General features: G+C 51.1%; 1 non-coding gene across 1 annotated transcript; it reads right to left on the reverse strand.

Moving 5' to 3' along the window:
* Positions 1-222: 222 nt before the first annotated feature.
* On the reverse strand, positions 223-2,061 carry LOC121876986. The gene has a single exon (XR_006090860.1). It is a non-coding gene; the product is annotated as a small subunit ribosomal RNA (ribosomal RNA).
* Positions 2,062-7,267: the final 5,206 nt, after the last annotated feature.

Genomic DNA, 7,267 nt, shown 5'->3' on the forward strand with positions numbered 1-7,267 from the left:
AACGGACGGGCAGCCGTCCAAAGCCCCGTCCGTCCTCCTCCTCCGGTCTTCGCGCTCTCGCCCGAGTGTGGTCCACCTACAGCGTGGTGGTACCTATTTTTGGTGCGGGGGCCGGGATTGTCCTCTTTCGCTGCTGGAGTTGCCAGAGCAGAGCCCGAGACCGCCCAAATCAGGAGAGTAGTAGTAGTAGTTTTAAGAGCGCCCTGTTCTCTTTCTCTCTGTTAATGATCCTTCCGCAGGTTCACCTACGGAAACCTTGTTACGACTTTTACTTCCTCTAAATGATCAAGTTTGGACATCTTTCCGTCAGCTCGAGGCGACGACCCCAGAAAACCCTCGCGGGCAACGGGGCCGACAATCCAAGAGCGCCAGTCCGAAGGCCTCACTAAATCATTCAATCGGTAGTAGCGACGGGCGGTGTGTACAAAGGGCAGGGACGTAGTCAGCGCAAGCTGATGACTTGCACTTACTGGGAATTCCTCGTTCATGGGAAACAATTGCAAGCCCCAATCCCTATCAAGAAAGGCTTTGAACGGGTTACCCGCTCCTCTCGGAGGGGGAAAACGTTGATCCCTTCAGTGTACGTGCGGCCCAGAACATCTAAGGGCATCACAGACCTGTTATTGCTCAATCTCGTGCGGCTAGAATTGCCGCTTATCCCTCTAAGAAGAAGTTGCGAACTGGACACCATTTTCTGGAGATCCGTCGACTACTTAGTAGGCCAGAGTCTCGTTCGTTATCGGAATTAACCAGACAAATCGCTCCACCAACTAAGAACGGCCATGCACCACCACCCACCGAATCGAGAAAGAGCTCTCAATCTGTCAATCCTTCCGTGTCTGGGCCTGGTGAGGTTTCCCGTGTTGAGTCAAATTAAGCCGCAGGCTCCACTCCTGGTGGTGCCCTTCCGTCAATTCCTTTAAGTTTCAGCTTTGCAACCATACTTCCCCGGAACCCAAAGACTTTGGTTTCGAAGCTGCCCGCCGGGTCATGGGAATAACGCCGGCGGATCGCTAGTTGGCATCGTTTATGGTTAGAACTAGGGCGGTATCTGATCGCCTTCGAACCTCTAACTTTCGTTCTTGATTAATGAAAACATCCTTGGCAAATGCTTTAGTAGTTCGTCTTGCGACGGTCCAAGAATTTCACCTCTAGCGCAATACGAATGCCCCCGCCTGTTCCGATTAGTCATTACCTCTGGTTCCGAAACCAACAAAATAGAACCGAGGTCCTATTCCATTATTCCATGCATCACCATTCGGGCCATTCAAATAGCCTGCTCTGAGCACTCTAATTTTTTCAAAGTAAACTTCTCGCCACTGGACACTCGACAAAGAGCATCCGTGCGAGCGGCGGGCGGCTGTTCGAGCGACAGTAAACACCGGGCGGTGCACCCAGTCCGGAACTGAGATCCAACTACGAGCTTTTTAACCGCAACAACTTTAATATACGCTATTGGAGCTGGAATTACCGCGCTGCTGGCACCAGACTTGCCCTCCAATGGATACTCGTTAAAGGATTTAAAGTGTACTCATTCCGATTGCGAGGCCTCGGATGAGACTCACATCGTTATTTTTCGTCACTACCTCCCCGTGCCGGGAGTGGGTAATTTGCGTGCCTGCTGCCTTCCTTAGATGTGGTAGCCGTTTCTCAGGCTCCCTCTCCGGAATCGAACCCTGATTCCCCGTTACCCGTTATAGCCATTGTAGGCGCATAACCTACAATCGAAAGCTGATAAGGCAGACACTTGAAAGAAGCGGCGCCGGTGCGGAGACCGTGCGCTCAGCCCGAAGTTATTCAGATTCACCACAGGTGGGTTACGGACCGGGGCCCGACCAGTTTTGAACTAATAAAAGCGCTCTTCCCTTGCGGTCAGAGACCAATTGCATGTATTAGCTCTAGAATTGCCACAGTTATCCAAGTAAGTGGGTTTACAGATCCAATGAAACATAGCTGATTTAATGAGCCATTCGCGGTTTCGCCTTAAATCGGCTTGTACTTACACATGCATGGCTTAATCTTTGAGACAAGCATATGACTACTGGCAGGATCAACCAGGTAGCTGCTGCTGTTGGCGGCGCCTATCACGGCGGCCAAAATAGTGAGATTGAGAGAGAGGCAGAAGACATTGGGCGAGGGACCGCACGTTGGCCTTAGAGAAATAGCAAACCAGATGATCAGATCTAACTGCACCTTCTCTTGCTATCCTCGGCGCCGGCAGCGCCACCGTGTGTGCCAATCTCCTCCCTTATCCGCTCCTCTTTGCCCCAGCTCCAGCGAGGCAGCCGACATTGGGCGAGGGACCGCACGTTGGCGAATCTCCTCCCTTATCCGCTCCTCTTCTCTTTGCCCCAGCGAGGCAGAAGACATTGGGCGAGGGACCGCACGTTGGCCTTAGAGAAATAGCAAACCAGATGATCAGATCAAACTGCACCTTCTCTCGCTATCCTCGGCGCCGGCAGCGCCACCGTGTGTGCCAATCTCCTCCCTTATCCTCTCCTCTTCTCTTTGCCCCAGCGAGGCAGCCGACATTGGGCGAGGGACCGCACGTTGGCCTTAGAGAAATAGCAAACCAGATGATCAGATCAAACTGCACCTTCTCTTGCTATCCTCGGCGCCGGCAGCGCCACCGTGTGTGCCAATCTCCTCCCTTATCCGCTCCTCTCCTCTTTACCCAGCTCCAGCGAGGCAGCCGACATTGGGCGAGGGACCGCACGTTGGCCAATCTCCTCCCTTATCCGCTCCTCTTCTCTTCTCTTTGCCCCAGCGAGGCATAAGACATTGGGCGAGGGACCGCACATTGGCCCATCTCCTCCTCTCTCTCTTTCTCTTACTGTTTGTGGGGACGTGGGCTCCTGAGCGCCATCGTCGCCCAATATTGGTTAGGTTGTGTATTTCACGGGTGGGAACCGCCATCGTTGTTAGGTAATGGGGTAACCCAACGTGTGCTTTGACGAGTTTTGGCTGCTAAACTCTCTTTTTAGTATACTCGGCTCCCAGACTGCACCCTGGTCGTGTTGAACCATGAGCGTTGTCTATGCACATTTAGGGTAGCTGTTTGCGCGTGGAATAGTGCAATGAATCTCGGTCAAGAGACGGTTGGGCACTGCATTGAAGGCCGGCACAGACGCGAAGACGGGGTGATCAGCCAACGCAAGTCCGCTAAGTTGGGCAGACAGCAAGGCGAAGGGGAGCCCCGTTCCCGACTGAAAGGCCGCAGCATATGCTGTGACGGAAACTAGTAGGGTGGCGATGTGTGCGCCGAGAGAGAGACGGAGTAAATAATGTCCAAACGGAAGATGGACCTGGCAAGTGTAATTGATAGAGCGCGAGCCTACTCGCCATAAGCCCGCTCCACTGCCATTCCTCTGATCCAATGAGACTAAATTCTCTCTCCTTCTGCTCCAGCCATTGCAGGGCAGGGAAGCGACGGCAACTTTGGTTGTTGTTTTTGAATGCCGCGCTTTTCTTCGCAGAGGCGCCGAAACGCTCCGCTGGGGGGCGGAAGATATTTCACACCGAATATGTGTGTGAAGGCACCCTCTCCCCTTAATAAAGTGAAATAATGCAATCCAGCATACAAGGTCGGACGATAGGACATTCACCGTACCGCATCTCGAGAGTGGATGTTGTTTGTTGGGTAAGGTTAAAACCGGACTGTTCGCAGACAGCCGAATAACCCGGTTCCGGACTAATTGGTGGATGCAACATCATGATGCTGCTGCTGCTGCTGTCGCGTAAACCGCAGTGGCGACGTGTGCGCCGAGAGAGAGTAATAATGTTCAATAGGGAGAGCGACCTGGCTAGTGTAATTGATAGATCGCGAGCCTACTCGCCATTAGCCCGCTCCACTGCCATTCCTCTGACCCAATGAGACTATTCTCTCTCTCGCTCTCCTTCTGCTCCAGCCATTGCAGGGCATGGAGAGGAAATCGACGGCAATTTTGGTTGTTGTTTTTGAATGCCGCGTTTTGCTTCGCAGAGGCGCCGAAGCGCTCCGCTGGGGGGCGGAAGATATTTCACATCGAATATGTGTGTGAAGGCACCCTCTCCCCTTAATATAGTGAAATAGTGCAATCCAGCATACAAGAGCGGACGATAGGACAGTCACCGTACCGCACCTCGAGAGTGGAAGTTGTTTGATCGTTTGTTAGGCAAGGTTAAAACCCGACTGTTCGCGAACAGCCGAATAACCCGGTTCCGGGATTTGGCACAGACGCAACATCATGATGCTGCTGCTGTCGCTGGAAACCGTGGTGGCGACGGGCGCGCCGAGAGAGTAATAATGTTCAATTGGGAGACAGACCTGGCTAGTGAAATTCATAGATCGCGCTCCACTGCCATTCCTCTGACCCCATGAGACTATTTTCTCTCTCTCTCTCTTCTTCTTCTGCTGCTGCTGCTGCTCCAGCCATTGCAGGGCAGGGAAGGGAAAGCGACGGCAACTTTGGTTGTTGTTTTTGAATGCCGCGCTTTGCTTCGCAGAGGCGCCGGCGCTTCCCGGCTTGGGGGCGGAAGATATTCCACAATCGAATAGGTGTGTGAAGGCACCTTCCCTTAATAGGTGAAATAGTGCAATCCAGCATACAAGAGCGACGATAGTATTGTGTCACCGTACCGCACCTCGAGAGTGGGAAGGTTTGATCGTTTGTTAGGCAAGGTTAAACCCGACTGTTCGCGAATCAGCCGAATAACCCGGTTCCGATTCTACAATAGACGCAACATCATGATGCTGTTGTTGTCGCGGAAACTGTGGTGGCGATGTGTGCCGAGAGAGTATTACCGTTCAATTGGGAGACAGACTACAGGAAATTATAGAGATCGCGCCCATCATGCATTCCTCTGACCCCATGAGACTATTTTTCTCTCTTCTGCTGCTGCTCCAGCCATTGCAGGGCAGGGAGAGGAAATCGACGGCAATTTTGGTTGTTGTTTTTGAATGCCGCGTTTTGCTTCGCAGAGGCGCCGAAGCGCTCCGCTGGGGGGCGGAAGATATTTCACATCGAATATGTGTGTGAAGGCACCCTCTCCCCTTAATATAGTGAAATAGTGCAATCCAGCATACAAGAGCGGACGATAGGACAGTCACCGTATCGCACCTCGAGAGTGGAAGTTGTTTGATCGTTTGTTAGGCAAGGTTAAAACCTGACTGTTCGCGAACAGCCGAATAACCCGGTTCCGGACTTACAATAGACGCAACATCATGATGCTGCTGCTGTCGCGGAAACCGTGGTGGCGACGTGCGCGCCGAGAGAGTAATAATGTTCAATTGGGAGACAGACCTGGCTAGTGAAATTCATAGATCGCGCTCCACTGCCATTCCTCTGACCCCATGAGACTATTTTCTCTCTTCTCTTCTGCTGCTGCTGCTCCAGCCATTGCAGGGCAGGGAAGGGAAAGCGACGGCAATTTTGGTTGTTGTTTTTGAATGCCGCGCTTTGCTTCGCAGAGGCGCCGAAGCGCTCCGCTGGGGGGCGGAAGATATTTCACACCGAATATGTGTGCGAAGGCACCCTCTCCCCTTAATATAGTGAAATAGTGCAATCGAACATATAAGGGCGGACGTTTCATCACCGTCTCCCACTCGGTGTGTGTGCAGATTCTCGGATCATTTTGTAAAGTATGCTCGACCCCCGATTGACTTTGACGGTCTCCCATTCGGGTGTGCAAGTTTCTGTAGTATGCTATTAAATCGACCCCCGATTGACTTTGACTGTCTCCCATTCGGGTGTGCAAGTTTCTGTAGTATGCTATCAAATCGACCCCCGATTGACTTTGACGGTCTCCCATTCGGGTGTGCAAGTTTCTGTAGTATGCTATTAAATCGACCCCCGATTGACTTTGACGGTCTCCCATTCGGCTGTGCAAGTTTCTGTAGTATGCTATTAAATCGACCCCCGATTGACTTTCACTGTCTCCCATTCGGGTGTGCAAGTTTCTGTAGTATGCTATTAAATCGACCCCCGATTGACTTTCACTGTCTCCCATTCGGGTGTGCAAGTTTCTGTAGTATGCTATCAAATCGACCCCCGATTGACTTTGACGGTCTCCCATTCGGGTGTGCAAGTTTCTGTAGTATGCTATCAAATCGACCCCCGATTGACTTTGACGGTCTCCCATTCGGGTGTGCAAGTTTCTGTAGTATGCTATTAAATCGACCCCCGATTGACTTTGACTGTCTCCCATTCGGGTGTGCAAGTTCTCTGTAGTATGCTATCAAATCGACCCCCGATTGACTTTGACGGTCTCCCATTCGGGTGTGCAAGTTCTCTGTAGTATGCTATCAAATCGACCCCCGATTCACTTTGACGGTCTCCCATGCGGGTGTTAAAACTTCTCTGGTATGTTGTATAATATGACCGAGGTGCCCCTACCCCTTACTATAGTGAAATAGTGCCATCCAGTGTACAAGGGCGGACGCTTTCATCACCGTCTCCCACTCGGTGTGTGCACATTCTCGGATCATTTTGTATAGTATGCTATTAAATCGACCCTCGATTGACTCTGACGGTCTCCCATTCGGGTGTGCAAGTTTCTGTAGTATGCTATTAAATCGACCCCCGATTGACTTTGACTGGCTCCCATTCGGGTGTGCAAGTTTCTGTAGTATGCTATGAAATCGACCCCCGATTGACTTTGACGGTCTCCCATTCGGGTGTGCAAGTTTCTGTAGTATGCTATTAAATCGACCCCCGATTGACTTTGACGGTCTCCCATTCGGGTGTGCAAGTTTCTGTAGTATGCTATTAAATCGATCCCCGATTGACTTTGTCTGTCTCCCATTCGGGTGTGCAAGTTTCTGTAGTATGTTATTAAATCGACCCCCGATTGACTTTGACTGTCTCCCATTCGGGTATGCAAGTTTCTGTAGTATGCTATCAAATCGACCCCCGATTGACTTTGACGGTCTCCCATTCGGGTGTGCAAGTTTCTGTAGTATGCTATTAAATCGACCCCCGATTGATCTTTGACGGTCTCCCCATTCGGGTGTGCAAGTTTCTGTAGTATACATTAAATCGGACTCGATGATTCTTGACTGTCTCCCCATTCGGTGTGCAAGTTTTCTGTAGTATGCTAACATCAACCGACCCCCGATTGACTTTAATTTGCCTCCCCATTCGGTGTGCAAGTTTCTGTAGTATGTTATTAAATCGACCCCCATTGATTCTTTTGACGGTCTCCCATTCGTGCAAGTTTCTAGTATGTTATTAAATCGACCCCGGATTGATTCTTTGACTGTCTCCTATTCGGTGTGCAAGTTTCTGTA

Source organism: Homarus americanus, unplaced genomic scaffold, assembly GCF_018991925.1.
Source record: "Homarus americanus isolate GMGI-L3 unplaced genomic scaffold, GMGI_Hamer_2.0 scaffold19968, whole genome shotgun sequence".
Taxonomy (NCBI): Eukaryota; Metazoa; Arthropoda; class Malacostraca; order Decapoda; family Nephropidae; genus Homarus; species Homarus americanus.